At 42.8% G+C, this 15485-nt stretch overlaps 1 protein-coding gene across 2 annotated transcripts in view; it reads right to left on the bottom strand.

Annotated features, from left to right (window-relative positions):
• Positions 1-15485, bottom strand: part of tsnare1 (T-SNARE Domain Containing 1) — an 875956-nt gene that overhangs the window by 456115 nt on the left and 404356 nt on the right. The window lies entirely within an intron of this gene.

The following is a 15485-nucleotide window of genomic DNA, read 5'->3' as shown; positions in this document are numbered from 1 at the left end:
CCATGATCTCACTGAATCGTGAAGGCTGAGGGAGCTGAATGGCTGACTCCTATTCCTATTATTTTGATAATATGTTATAGGGATGTCCTTTCATGAAACTGAAAGTTGACATCCAGGTTCAGATTAAATCAAGTCCACAGGTCATAAAACAAACCGAACACTTCATTACTGCTTTGCTTCATTAGTGATCACAGAGAAGTTGATAGGCATGGCAGTAGCATGCACTGAAGGTCCACGTACGGTCAGTCCTTGGATTCTTAATCTTTTTCAAACAAGGGAGGGGTGGGGTGGGGTAGGGCATGTGGAATGCAGATTGGCACAGGATGAAAGTATTTTATGAGTTGCCATTGGGATATAATTAAAGTGCATGACACTCTGCCAATGATTGCACAGTATTTGGAAATCAATTGAGCAGTTGACCTTAAAAGTAAGGGGTACATTTCTCCACTTGAGTTGACAGATGCTCATTACTTCCCTGGACCAAGCAGCAAGGGTGTAGAAGCCAAGGCTGCTGCACCCTGGTTTCCATGGGGAACAGGACGTCATTTGTCCTGAAAAACAAGGCACCTGTAACCCAGTGGATGCACCCTCTGGGCAATATTAATCCCCTAACCAACACCTGAGAAAAAAATCCAGATTGCCTGGTCATTACACATTGCTGCTTGTGGGAGCTTGCAGTGTGCAAATTGACTGTGTTTCCTAAATTACAATAGTGAAGATGCTTCAAAAGTACTTTTTGGCTGTAAAGTGCAAAAGCACTTTTTAAAAGCACACTGTCTTTATTTCTGAACCGCTGCATGCAATGTCACTAATGGTCCCTGATATTCTTGAGTAGCAAAGAAATTGGTGCCGTTGTGGTTTTAACTGGTACTGATTGGCAATCATAGCTATAGCTTCAGGCTACAGGTGACACAGCTCTCAGGTAAACTCCCTGGTAACTGGAGCCACCGGAAGCACTGCTCTACTCAAAGGCCCAGTAATGTCCATTTTATTCTTTAAATCTGCTCAGCTCTTTATCTCAGTGCTGGTGTTTTATGACCAACGCAGTTGGTAAAATGGAGTTATTTAAAAATTCCAGAGGGAAACTTTAAACAACTGTCATAACCTATCATTTTAAGTGTTATGTTTGAGATGTGACTCCAAATTTAGGAATCAGACCACCAGTTCTCGAGGTTTTACGTTAAACCACATGAAACATTTTATTAATTTACACAGGTTAAAATATATATATATATATATATGGCTACAAATTACTACTATCATAACTTTTAACAAATTCCCAAACTAATCTCCATTAAGGCAACAACAGCCCATAGATTTAACCAAACACCAGACAAAGTATTTTCACCTTACAAATTCAAAATGGGGTTCTTTTCACTTTGGTTCCTGTGGAGCCAGTTGGAGGCTTGCAGCTGCCTTTTGATCTTACATTGCCTCTGCTCTGCATATCCGAAAACTGCTAAAGTTATAGCTACCAGCCCCATTGAATGTTAATTCTCATAGTATCAATAATCTCTGAACTAAACCTCTCTAACAATAAAACCCCCTTTCACAGTACTAATTTTATTAGTAATATAAACATATGGCTTGGTATCTGCTCTTAGGTATCATTTTTCACCCCACTTCTTGAATGCTGTATTCAAAAAATGCAAATGCACGCTATCTCTCTTACATATCAAAACTATTACACATCAAAGCACCCAAACTAGCTGTCTTTGATCCAATTAAGACACACCAACAGACTAAACCTCTATTTTAAAAGAAAAATATTTTCCAATAATATTATATACATTAATAGCTTCATAACAGTGCTTTTATGTTCTGCTGTTTTGTCATCACCTGGCATCGGACACAGTATCCTGCACATCCTCCCCGTGACAGTACATGCAAAATGGAGTCCACAGCATAGTCCTATCCTACAATTTGTACAGGTGTGTTCCCACCTCCAAAACTAGCAGGACAAAAATCACTACAATCCCAATAAGGCTCTTACTTCAGTTAGGAAGTTGTTCATATTTCAAAATTTGAGGTGATTCAGGCCTCTCAGTTCTTGGAAGAATTTCAGTGTCTGTTTCCTTTTAAGGGAACAGCTTGTGATTGCCTCTGGACTTATGAAATCAGGTTGCAGGTTACATGTGAATGGCAATGTTCCTCAGATGCAGTGGTCTGGTGCAGAATGATTGATAGAAATAAATTACTGTAACTTCATAATTGTAGGTCATATGACTGTCATAATGGTGAAAAGTAAACCAGAAGGCTTTTATTCAATCTAGCGATTTCTACAGATCTAAGTGAAAAAGGAACTTCAGAAATATGAGCATAAGAAAAAGTAGCAGGAGTAAACCATACAGCACATCAAGGCTACTCCATTGTTCATGATGATTATGGCTGATCTTTTATGGCTGATCTTCAGCTTTAATTCCACTTTCCTTCCAGTTTACCCATATCCATGGTGCCCTGGGAGATTAAAAAATCTGTCCATCTCAGCCTTAAATAGGTTCAGCGATGGAGCATCCACATCTCTCTGGAGTAGAGAATTCCAAAGATTCACAACCCTTTGAGTAGTGTGTTGGTGCTGGAGGAAGGGCTGGTGATGTGGAATTAGACAACAATTACCCTTGTCTCTGTATAATAAAAAACATAAATGTATCTTTAAATGCATTTTAACTACAACCAGAACTATTCCACCCTTAATGTTTATAGGGAACTTCAGGAACTAAGTGATACAATTTATTATTCATTAATTTATTTAACCAACGCGGAAAGCCTTTTAACATTTAAAAAATCCATTTTCCCTTTTCTTTCACAGCTTTTCAACGTCAACATTTTCACACTTTACTATAAATATTCAGTCAGCATGTCATCCAAAACCCATCCATCTCTCACCTCATGCCCACAACCTTTCCTATTCATTTCTATTTATCAACACCTTTTTGGTGACTGTTCTCTGAACCTTCTTCCCTAGCTGCAAATATATCAACCTAAAGTTCAGCAGTCCTACAACCAAGGGATCAGAGACTAAAGCTCTGTAACTCTATTGCCCCAATAAAGTATAGCGAGGAACAATCACAGGAAGAGGAGGAAAGTGCCAGAAATATTCCCATCCTCAACCATGGTAGAGTTCAGAACCTCTCCTGAGGTTCCCATCAGTATAAATGTTAAAGTCTAGCTAATTTTGTTCATTCCATGTAAAAATAAGGAGCTGAGTACACTAGGCACAGCCTAGACCACTTGCCCTGTAAACGCCACGTAAGCACAAGACCTGTGCACGAGAAGGACTCACTTTTAGATAGTGATCCAATACAATTATTACACATGACAATGTAGAAAAATGCCCAGGCACAGCCTAACGACAAAAGGTAGGACAAATCTAGCCTGCCAGTTATCGTAATATTAGCTTCCGCCCTCAAAAATAAACTATTGATAGAAGAAACTATCAATACCAATGACCAAGGGGCACCTGCTTTTCGCCAATGACCTGTTTGTCAATACTCAGTTTGTGTTCAGTTAGAACCATGCAGTTCCTGACCTATTTCCAGCTCGAGAAAGGCATGGATATAGGAGCTGAATGTCAAAGAAGAGGTGAAAATAGTTTCCGCTCATATCAAGGCAGTATGCAGGCAAGCAAGTCACCAAGGAGCTGTAACAAAATTGAGATCAATGGGGTCAAAATTAAAACTGTCAATTGGCTGCAGTCGTAGGTGACACAAAGGAAGATAGGAGGTTTTTTTTGGAAGTCAGTCATGATAGTTCCAAGACACTGTTGCAGAGTAACAGTCTCAGCCTGACCGTTTTCAGTTTCTTCATCAATGATACTGCAGGATTCTATAATGTCATCAGGAATAAATGCACGAGTATTTACATCTTGAGACGGCAGAAGACCAAAACTTCACAGGACTATTGAAAAGACAGGCAAGGTTCTGTCTAAGACCACAAGGTTCTCTGTACCTGACCCTCACAATCCCCACTTCCCTATGAATGGATCAGGGCACATGAAAAAAATTGACCAACATTTTTCATGGGAAAGACGAAACTCAAGGGTTTTTTAAAATTTATTCATTCACGGGATGTGGGCTTCGCTGGCTGGGCCAGCATTTATTGCCCATCCCTAACTGCCCTCGAGAAGGTGGTGGTGAGCTGCCTTCTTGAACCGCTGCAGTCCAGGTAAGCAGAAACTGAGAATAAATCATTGATGGGGGGGAAATGTAGTTTCATTATGTAATTGTCCTAAAAAGGTCACCTCATGTATTACACATTGTGCATAACTCAAATAGAATTGCAATCATATTGCATCAGGCCTATTCATTGGAAAATGTTCTCATGGTTTGTGATGTGAAGGTGTTTCTCCAAATACACGCTCCACTATGTAAGCGAAAGCACAAAAGCCTCTGAATACATGCTCTAGAGCTTTAGCAAATATTTTGGCACGTCTGATAAAGAGCAATTACACCTTATTGTTTTCCTTTAAAAATGCTGAGCTGTAATATTTTGCTTACAAATCAATTCCACATTCAACTACACATTCTGAACCTTGCGAAACTCTGTTTCTGAAAAAGCGAGTGCATAATCCCTTTTTTCAAAAAAAAAAATCACACAAGGGATTACCGATGCTTCTGATCTCTGACTAAAGTGGCCAAGCCGTAGCATAGTTTTTCAAACTGGGAAAAGTCGACCTTAGGACGTCCAGGAGGTCATCACATCTCTGTTATTCTGCGTTTATTGGCTTCCTAGCATGCTGTTTTGGCTGTCGTATGCTAATAATAAAAAACATTTCCTGCAGTAACACTATTGTTTTCCTTTGGGCAGCTGACACTGGGGGCTAGATTTTGTTAAGTGCTTGATTTCTGGTCTTTTCAACTGGAGGTGACAGCAACAGCAGGAGTTACCCGTTTACACTGTGTGATTCAATGTAAAAAAAATGACAGAAAACATTTGATTTCTTGAGGTTTGTACCTCTGTCCCACTTCATGCTGAGGATGTATATAAACAAGGGTCATCCAATGTAGCTAGGCCCCAGTCCAGAGGTTGTAGTCAATTTTTTTTTAAAAGACTTGCATTTATATAGCGCTTTTCCCAACTCCTGGATGTCTGAAAGTGATTTACAGCCAATGAAGTGCTTTTTGAAGTGTAGTCGCTGTTTAATGTAGGAAACAGGGCAGCTAATTTGCACTCAGTGAACTCCCACAAACAGCAATGTGATAATGGCAAGATGATCCCTTTTTTCCTGATGTCGATTGAGGTATAAATATTGGCCAGGATACCGGGAATAACTTCCCTGCTCTTCTTCGAAATAGTGCCTTGGGGTCTTTTATGTTCACCTTAGCAGGCAGGCGGGGCCTCGGTTTAAGGTCTCATCCAAAGACAGCAACTCCATCAATGCAATTCTCCCTCAGTACTGGAGAGTCAGCCTTGATGTTTGTGCTCAAGGCCTAGAGTGGGGCTTGAACCTGGACCCATTTTTAAAAACTCTGGTGATGTTAAACGTTGAAGCACTCTGGTTTCTTTACTTATCTACAAGTTGCCAACTTTTTGTAAGACTAATCTTGGACTTCAAGCTTAATTCCTGCGCACATTGTAGAGAAGGTAATGGATTTCTTTATTTTTGGCAGGGTGGGGGCAGTTTTGGAGGCATCTGCATCATTCCCACTTCCCAGGTTCACCTAAAAGGTCCTCCTATTTACACCTGATCCACAGACAATGTTCGAGGTAATTGTGTGTCACTCAGAAAGCTATAAATGAATGAGCCACCTGTTAATACTGGAACAGGAGATTATCTCCACCGCAGGCAATGCACTGCTAGTGAACGCAAATATCATTATTCACACAACAATGGCACTGTTTCCCTGAAGGTAGCTGACACTGTGGGATGTAATGATCACAACTGTCCTGAATTTACTTTGGGGCCATGAGCAAGGTTTCCCAAATAGCTGTGTACAGATGCACCAAGCAAGTAATAGATGCATTGTTTGCGAGAGCTGTTCAGTACATCTGCTTCTCCATAGATATACAGCAGAATGTGAAAACATTGGCATTTACTGTCTCATAGATTACAATCATGTTGCCAGTTCTGCCCCCTTTCACACCCCCATCAATTGAAGATTACTATTGTTGCAATATGCCTTTAAGGGAAGGCAGAATTCCAACACTTTTAGGGAAGTATGTCATATGATCCAGGTTCAGTTTTAATCCGGCCTGGAGCACCACACAGACACACAGCTCTGATGTCCCGAAGCTTCCTGGCCATGTATATCTGTTCACGTGTCTAAAATTATTAAATAAACTCACAACATGTTTGCACAATCCCTTTTGAGGGACTGGTGCTTTTATATCATTATAACAAACACAACAACTTTCATTCAATATAGTTTCCCACCGAAAATACTAAATCATGCAGTTTAACACTTGATTCTCTGTCGAATAAGTCCTTTATTTTGAGGCAATTCACAACTCTGAACAAAAAGATGAGTTCAGTGCATCCTGGAAGTGAAGACTACTCTCAATAGTCATTGCTGGTGACATAGAGGTATAATGGTCCAGAAGGAGGACATTCGGCCCATCAAGTCCATGCATACCTATGCATTTTCTTAACACACTATCTGAGCATTGCTACAGCAAGCCCCACACAGCCACTGGCATTCTTAAGACACTTTAGAACAGGTTTCAAGGTGTGCTGTGGTGTCGTGTGTGCTGAATATTTCATAACTTCACCTTACAATAACACCTCCTGGTGGGTTTCCTGGAGAAGGACGGAAACATCTGCAAGGGCTGAGGGAAGAGGATGCAGACAACATTCTTTGCCAGCTGCAAGATACATGCTGCTCCACCTAATGCAGATAAATCTCACAACTATAACTAAACATTACAAAAATATTCCTGTCTCGGCATCCTGCATTTTCCAATCCACAAATTCACTGATACAGACACTTGTCTGTTACAAACAGGTCCCATCTCCACCACTTGTAACGAGTTGTCCAAGGAGCTTTCAACATTGCCAGGAACACTACAATAAAAACTTATAATCAGGAGCTTCACAGGAACATTAGAAACTAAGTATGAGGCTGAGCTACATAAGGAAATAATGGCCCAGATCCTCCAGTCTCCGGATCAATGGAGACCTGATAGCCCTGGCAAGATGCACTTTGGGACCCCTCAGAGGTCCCAATGCAACTACTCTGTGCTAATTGCCTGGGGAGTTTGAACTTACAATGGGCAATTCCCCTGCTCTCCGGGACCATTGGAAGAAGTCTCCAGCTCTGAGTTAGAGTTGGAGACTTCAAGGGTTCCGATTTACTTCCCTAAATAGTTACCCAAGAAATGTTAGACAGGTTAAAACCTAGTCTAACACCCCGGTAACTATACAACTGATGCCCTGACTCCCCCTTCGACCACCCCCTGACCCAACCTGACTCAATCTCACCACCCGGCTGCCCCGAAGCTTTGACTTCCTCAAACCCAAGACTAACCTCGACTCCCCCCAATCCAACCTCACCACCCGACTCCTCCAAGTTCCCCGGTCTTTCGACCCCTCCCGACCAGCCGACTACTCCCCGACCATCCCTCACCACCTGACTCCCCCATCCCAATCCCCCTGACCTAACTTCACATCCTATCCAGTGGCCACCCTACCCATTTAGCCAGCTTACCCTCTTACACACTTACCTCCCCTAACTTAACCCCTTACCTCACCAACCCTACCCCCTTACACACTTACTTCACCCACCCTCACCTGATGTACTTACCTTCTCTCCATAACTTTTCAAAGAAGTTTTGGGACAGTTAAACTCTTTACTTACCAGGAAATGGCAACAAGTACCATAAAAATGGGGCATGGCATCTGTGCGGATTTCCTTTGCGGTTGTCTCCAAGGTATCCTGTGCTGTGTCAGTTTGGTAAGATGCCCCATCAGAAGATTCCCAGAAAAATCGAAGGAAGGCGAGTGGGTATTTTTTTTATCTGATCAGGGTCGGAAATAGGGGTTTCCGATCCTGATCAAAAAATTTGGGCCATTAGGTCAGATGATCAAAGGCTTGGTCATACAGGTAGGTTTTAATAAGTGTCTTAAAGGAGGAAAGTATGGCAGAGAGGCAGAGAGCTGTGGGGAGGGTAGTCCAGAGCTTGGTGCTTAGACAGCTGAAGTTATGGCCCGGGTGGTGGAGCCATGAAAATCGCAGACACTCCATACGCCAGAATTAGATGAGCATATATATCTCAGAGGATTATGGTGCTGCAGGAAAATACAGGGATAGGGAGGGGCGAGGCCAATGAGGGATCTGAAACAAGAATTAGAATTTTAAAATCGAGATGTTGCTTGACTGGGAGCCAATGTAGGTCAGTGAGTATAGGGGTGATAGGAGAACAGGACTTACTGCAAGTTAAGGCACAGGCAGCAGAATTTTGGATGACCTCAAGTGTACAGAAGATACAATGTGGGAGACCAGCCAGGAATACACTTGAATAGTCAAGTCTAATGGTAACAAAGACATGGATGAGGGTTTCAGCCCAGCAGATGATCTGAAACAAGGGCAAAGTCAGGCAATGTTACAGAGGTGACAACAGGTGTTCTTAGTGATGGCATGAACAGTAGGTCTGAAGCTCGTCTCAGGATCAAATGTGACACCAAGGTTTCGAACAGATTGGCTCAATTTGTTGTCAGGAAGAGGGAGGATTCAGTGGCTAGAGAATAGAGTTTGGAGTGGGGCCGGAAACAATTTGAGGGAATATTCTGTTCATCCAGAACGGATGTCAGATGAGCAGTGTTATGCCCAGGTGAGAGAGGGTAGAATGGCTCCTTTCTTTTCCTACTCCTCATTTGACAGCAACAGGAGTTTTTATTAAAAAAGGATATGCTTGCCAATTCAGTGAGCATTTAACTGTTTACATGCTGTGATTGTAAAAGACTCACACAGACAGGTGTCCTTTTAAATTTTTAGAAGCGAAGATTATTTATTGTACTTAAACACCCAATCGAAATAAAAATAATAAAAATGCTCTGACTCTCACCCACACATGCATAGAAGGGTTCATTCACACACACACACACACACATACACACACACACACAGAAGTTACACAATGGGAGGATAGATCAAGTGGTTTGATCTAGCGAGAGAGAGAGAGAGAGAGAGGTGGTAAAGCTGCATGTTGTCAGCTTATATGTGAAAACTAATGCTGTGCCTTGGGATGAAGTCACTGAGGGGCAGCATGAAGTTGAGTTGGGAGCAGGAAGAGCATCCATTGCACGGGATTCTCCGGCTATGGTTGGGTAAATAAAAATGGAATCATGTGAGAGCAGAATCACCCAGCTGGGTGACAGCGGAGAGGTGGTGGAGAAGGATGGTGTGGTCAACCTGGTCAAAGGCTGGTGACAGGTCGAGAAGAACGAGGAGGGCAAGTTTACCTTTGTCACTGTCACATAGGATGTTATTTGTGACTTTAATAAGAGCTGGTTTGGTACTGTGACAGGAAACCTGATTGGAGAAATTCCAATGTAGAGTTCTGGGAAAGATGAGATTGGATTTGGGAGGCAACAGCATGTTCAAGGAAGTGGGTGATGCTCACAGAGTTAAAGAAGAGAGAGAGACCACGCCTGAAGAGAGAGAACCGTTTACAATATCAGCTAACATGAGGGCCTGGAGGGGAAGTTGGGTGATCAGCAGTTTAGTGAGAATAGGGTTGAGGGAACAAAAGATTGGCTTCATAGGCAAAATAAACTCAGAGAGGATATGAGGAGAGATAGGACAGAACTAGATGTGACTTCAGGGCTAGGGTGGGTCGGGTGGGGAGGGGGTGGCGGCGGGGTGGGTGGAAGGGTGATGGTGAGGGAGGGGTACCATTAAAGGAAGTTTATCCAGCTGTGCTAGCGGAAGGGAGGGACATGGCAGAGGCAGCTGATCGGATTATCTCAATCTTAAAAATAACTATAGCGCAATGAACTTCCAAAAGTTTCAAAAATCTCAGTGGCTCCTTACTCATTCCACTTGATGTGCATACGGTTTTACCTTTCCATTCTACCTCCTTTATCTCCTTAGTGCTCTTTCAGTGCCAGGAGGGTATGAGGTGGATAGCTATTGAGTTCCTGAAGGAGATTTTTTTTTTGAGATAGCCCTCTCTCAGGGCAGCTAAAACCTAAAGGGGCCTGCATCAGACCTGCATCAGTGCAGCCATTGAACTTGAGCGCCCTGCAGGGGTTGGTGGAGGTTGCTGATGATGTCAAGGCCACATCCTTCCACTTTTTCCTCAACCTTCTTGTCCAATAGTATCCTTCCCTCAATTAATCCAAAAACCTACTTTCATTTTCTTTCGTTTGAAGAAATTATGGGAGTCAAAGAAATTGAAGGTGTGGTGACTTGCTTAACTACTATCACATAACCTTCCTTATGACACAGTTGAATATCTTTGCTCCATGATGCTACATTGGTCATATAGGCATTTAAATGCCGTAGCGGAGCCATATTCAATTCTCGTCCCACCCACCGTTGCTGAAAGCTCCCAATTGAAAACTCTAACAATGCTAGGAATCCATCCTCATTATAACAATGACCCTGACCCTGACCCTGCATAATTCACCAGTTCCACCCTGAGCCATTTCCAGGGAAACATTGGGATTCTAGCCGACATGTTTCTGAGGTTAGTTAAGAGATCGTCTCGGGAACATGTCAATAATTGCAAGGGTTCCTGCAGCATGCAATGCTTGTAAGGGGTCCCTGAAATTGTGTCAGCATTTTCAAGTAGGCAGTAGAAAAATTTCAAAGGCACTTTTGGCCCCAGTGCTCTGTAATTAAGCTCGACATGACCATTAAATTATATGTATTCTTAATCTGTGATGCATCTGGTAGCTATAACCGACCTGTGATGAGATGACCAATGAAGATGAAGCAATTATGTTACTAAGATGGAGACCAAAGCTTCAGGTTTCATATAACAGTTAATAGGAAGAACTGCAGTATTATAATGTCAAATATACGTTAAGTCTTCTAATCTGTTTCAGCACATAATTACAATACTTATCAAATAGGCTGCATGGTATTTTAAACATTCAGTAAAACTACAACTTAAAATATAAACTATTGGCTAAACAATTTTTCCTATTTTTTTTGGTGAATTTGTGCTCATCAAGGTTGAAAGGTGTTAACACTGGAAATGTATCACTTTCCCAATTGGGGTATTTAGTGTCAACATGGAGCACTTCCAGGTCAGATATAGCTTGGTTCAATTTTAAATAGGCCTTAGCTACAACCCCAGAAGCATCTACATGGTTAGGTACAACATAAAATTTCAAGCTACTTCCACTCTGGCCAAGTGAACCAAACCTCAGGTTTTTTTTTGTATTCATTCACGGGATGTGGGCTTCGCTGGCTGGGCCAGCATTTATTGCCCATCCCTAGTTGCCCTTGAGAAGATGGTGGTGAGCTGTCTTCCTGAGTCGCTGCAGTCCATGTGGTGTAGTTACACCCACAGTGCTGTTCCAGGATTTTGACCCAGTGACAGTGAAGGAACAGCAACATATTTCTTAGTCAGGGTGGTGAGTGGCTTGGAGGAGAACTTCCAGGTGGTGATGTTCCCATGTGTCTAACTGCACCTGTTCTTCTAGATGTTAGTGGTCGTGGGTTTGGAAGGTGCTGTCTAAGGAGCCTTGGTGAGATCCTGCAGTGCATCTTGTAGATGGTACACACTGCTGCTACTGTGCATCGGTGATGGAGGGAGTGAATGTTTGTGGATGGGGTACCTACCAAGCGGGCTGCTTTTCCCTGGATGGTGTCAACGTTCTTGAGTGTTGTTGGAGCTGCTCTCATCCAGGCAAGTGGAGAGTACTCCGTCACACTCTGACTTCTGCCTTGTAGATGGTGGTCAGACTTTGGGAATCAGGAGGTGAGTTATTTGCCATAGGATTCCTTGCCTCTGACCTGCTTTTGTAGCCATAGTATTTATATGGCTAGCCCAGTTCAGTTTCTGGTCAATGGTAACCCCTAGGGTGTTGATAGTGGGGCATTCAGTGATCGTAATACCATTGAATGTCAAGGGGTGATGGTTATAGTCTCTCTTGTTGGAGATGGTCATTGCCTGACACTTGTGTGGCGTGAATGTTACTTGCCATTTGTCAGCTCAAGCCTGGTCTTATTGCATTGAGACATGGACTGCTTCAGTGTCTGAGGAATCTCAAACCCATTTGAGATTATACAATCATCAGCAAATATCCCCACTTCTGACCTTATGATGGAACGAAGGTCATTGATGAAGCAGCTGAAGATGGTTAGGCTGAGGTCACTGCCCTGAGGAACTCCTACAGTGATGTCCTGGAGCTGAGATGACTGGCCTCCAACAACCACAACCATCTTCCTTTGTGCTAGGTATGACTGCAACCAGTGGAGAGTTTTCTCCTGATTCTCATTGACTCCAGTTTTGCTAGGGCTCCTTGCTTCCACACTCAGTCCATTGCTGCCTTGCTGTCAAGGGCAGTCATTTTCACCTAACCCATTGAGTTTATCTCTTTTTTCCGTGTTTGAACCAAGGCTGCAATGAGGTCAGGAGCTGAGTGAACTCGGCGAAACCCAAACTGAGAGTCAGTGAGCAGGTTATTGCTAAGCAAGCGCCACTTGATAGCACTGTTGATGACCCCTTCCATCACCTGATGATTGAGAGTAGACTGATGGGGCAGTAATTGGCCAGGTTGGATTTGTCCTGCTTTTTGTGTACAGAACATGCCTGGTCAATTTTCCACATTTCTGGTTAGATGCTAGTGTTGTAGCAGTACTGGAACAGCTTGGCTAGGGCCGCGGCATGTTCTGGAGCACAAGTCTTCAGTACTATTGCCAGAATATTGTCAGGGCCCATAGCCTTTGCAGTTCTGCCATTTTTACATTCTGTGAGCCCAGAGCACCTGTGCAGGCAGAAAAATGGCGTGAAAACCCAGGTCAGGTGACCAGGAGTGGAACGCCATAGAAGGCGAGAGTCCCAGGCAGGCAACAGGGAGAGGGGGTAGGGAGAGGTCCCAAAGGGAGAGGGGACAGGGAGAGGTCCCAAAAGAAGAGTCCCATAGGGGGGACAGGGACAGGAAAATGTCCCAGTTCAGTTAAAAAGACAGGAGCAGAGAAACAGGGTCCAAACAGGAAAAGGGCTGCTTGCAGCAGACTTTAAATGATGAAGGTAGTGGAACATATGAACTAGGAGCAGGAGTAGACCACTCAGCCCTTCAAGCATGCTCCGCCTTAAATAAGGCCACGGCTGACCTGATTGTAACCTCCCGCCTACCCCGATAACATTTCACCCCCTTGTTAATCAAGAATATATCTAGCTCTGCCTTAAAAATATTCAAAGGCTCTGCACCCACTGCCTTTTGAGGAGGAGAGTTCCAAAGACTCATGACCCTCACACAAAAAAATTCTCCTCATCTCTGTCTTAAATCATGGCCTCTAGTTCTAGATTCTCCAACAAGAGGAAACATCCTCTCCACATCCACTAGTGACTCTGTGTTGTGGGCCATTGGGGCAAAGGTACCCTTTGGAACCTTGAGACTTTATTCACTGAGCAGGTGTCTTGAATCTCAAACTTTGTCTACTTTAAAAACGTCATTAGTACCTAACAGAATCTTACCAGAAACTTGGGGGTCTGGTCAAGGACCATAACACTAAAAGTTTGCTAGTGATTTTAACAAAAGTACACTAATGGATAATTAAGTATCCGAGTCTCTGATCCAAAAGAAAGCTGTGGCTCAGCTTCTCGGATAGTTCCCAAACACAACACCTGTTGTCCTGAGGCAGTGGAGGAAAATGATCCCAGGTTCAAGTTTCGGTCCTTCCTGGGTTAGTTGATCTCTGTTGGTGAAGCAGCTTGAAGCGCTACAAATGGCCCTGGAACCCCTGAGCTGTGGGGCAAGAGGAAAGGCAGGCTGGTTCCCAGTTATCTAATGACTTCTGTATGTAGGCAAGATTGGAAAGGGAAATAAATGATGCCCTCAGTCCGTTGTGGTTTATATGGCCATTTGGTGATGGAGCAGTTGGCTGCCAGCTATTTAAGATCACCAAAAAACTTGTTGAACAACTTCTGCTGAATAGACAGTGGCTCAATATCGGATCGCTTTTGCTGAAAATGATTTTTGGTTTATTTTATGCTTCCAGGCAGAAATAATTCAAATAAAGTGGGACTGTTAAATATACAGAAAACAGAACCAGAACAGATGCCAGATAAACTAATGCCTTTGGCTAAGCATCTCAAACATTTGAGAGCTTGATTTCAATTGACAGGCAACAGAGTTGAGCATTTTCAAATGTATGAAGTTGTTCAGGCAAAGATTAGAATCCTTGACCCATTATATTCCATAAATATGGCTTAAATTATTAAAATATACAGAACACTTATTTTCCAGTAATTGAATGACGATCAATGCTGGTCATCTCATGGTAATTATTATATAAGGATGTAAAAAAAAGATTTCCAGATGGCAAAAACAGGCTGAAACAAGAAAAAAAAAATAGGCCTAACTCCTTAGAGACTCAGTGAGTGAGTGTACTGCCTAACTGCACTGCATTGCCTGTGGGGTATGGTAGCATAGCTGTTGTTACTGGACAAATGTTTGGATTAATGATCCTGAGTTGAAATCCCATCATGGTAGCTGGGGGATTTAAGCTCAATTAATTAAAATGTATTTTTTAAAATCTGGAATAGGAAACAGTTATCAGTAATGTCGACTGAGGAACTGCTGGGTTGTCCTAAAAATTCATTTGGCTCACCAATGTCCTTTAGGGAAGAAAATCTGCCATCCTTATCCAGTCTGGCCTCTATGTGACTTCAGGTGCACAGCAATGTGGTTGAGTTATAACTGCCCTTTAAAATGGCAATTACAGCAGAGTGGCTTGCTACAAGGGAGGGGATCATCGCCACCCTCTCCAAGGCAGTTAGGAATTGGCAATAAATGCTGGCATAGCCAGTGATGCCCACATCCCATGAATGAACAGAAGCAAAGGAACAATTTGTGTCGAGTTAGCCAACCTCATCGAGAGCACCAAGGCCGGCTGCTACAATTGGTATCCAATCACCTGGGTTTATGGCAGCACAGGAAATAATCAGCACAGGAAATAATCAGCACAGGTTTGTGCTCAGTTTCCTTTTCAGGAAAGTGAGGTTGTGGAGACATCAAGTGAGGAGAGCTCACGGTCAATTACCAGCATGCAGCATACACAGTACCTGAAAGGTTGGGGTCGGCAACTAATTGGAGTGGGGAAACAATCCTTAAAAACAAATAGATGGTTGCAATCATTGCCATGAAAATAATCTGATTTTAGGTCATTCAAGACAAAAGGACAATAAATCACTGGGATGCGATAAACTAAACTCTAACAAACATATTTTCTTACAATCATTCTCACCCTGACTAATCTCTATCTACTGTTGCTACATAATGAATGGGAAATTAGTAGTGTTTCTTTCATTCCTCAGGGCAATGCCTTGACCAATCAGGGCTGGTTTAACTTTCAAACAATGCTTGGCAA

Source organism: Cetorhinus maximus, chromosome 4 (genome assembly GCF_964194155.1).
Source record: "Cetorhinus maximus chromosome 4, sCetMax3.hap1.1, whole genome shotgun sequence".
Classification (NCBI taxonomy): Eukaryota; Metazoa; Chordata; class Chondrichthyes; order Lamniformes; family Cetorhinidae; genus Cetorhinus; species Cetorhinus maximus.
This window is presented reverse-complemented; position numbering and strand designations above follow the sequence as displayed.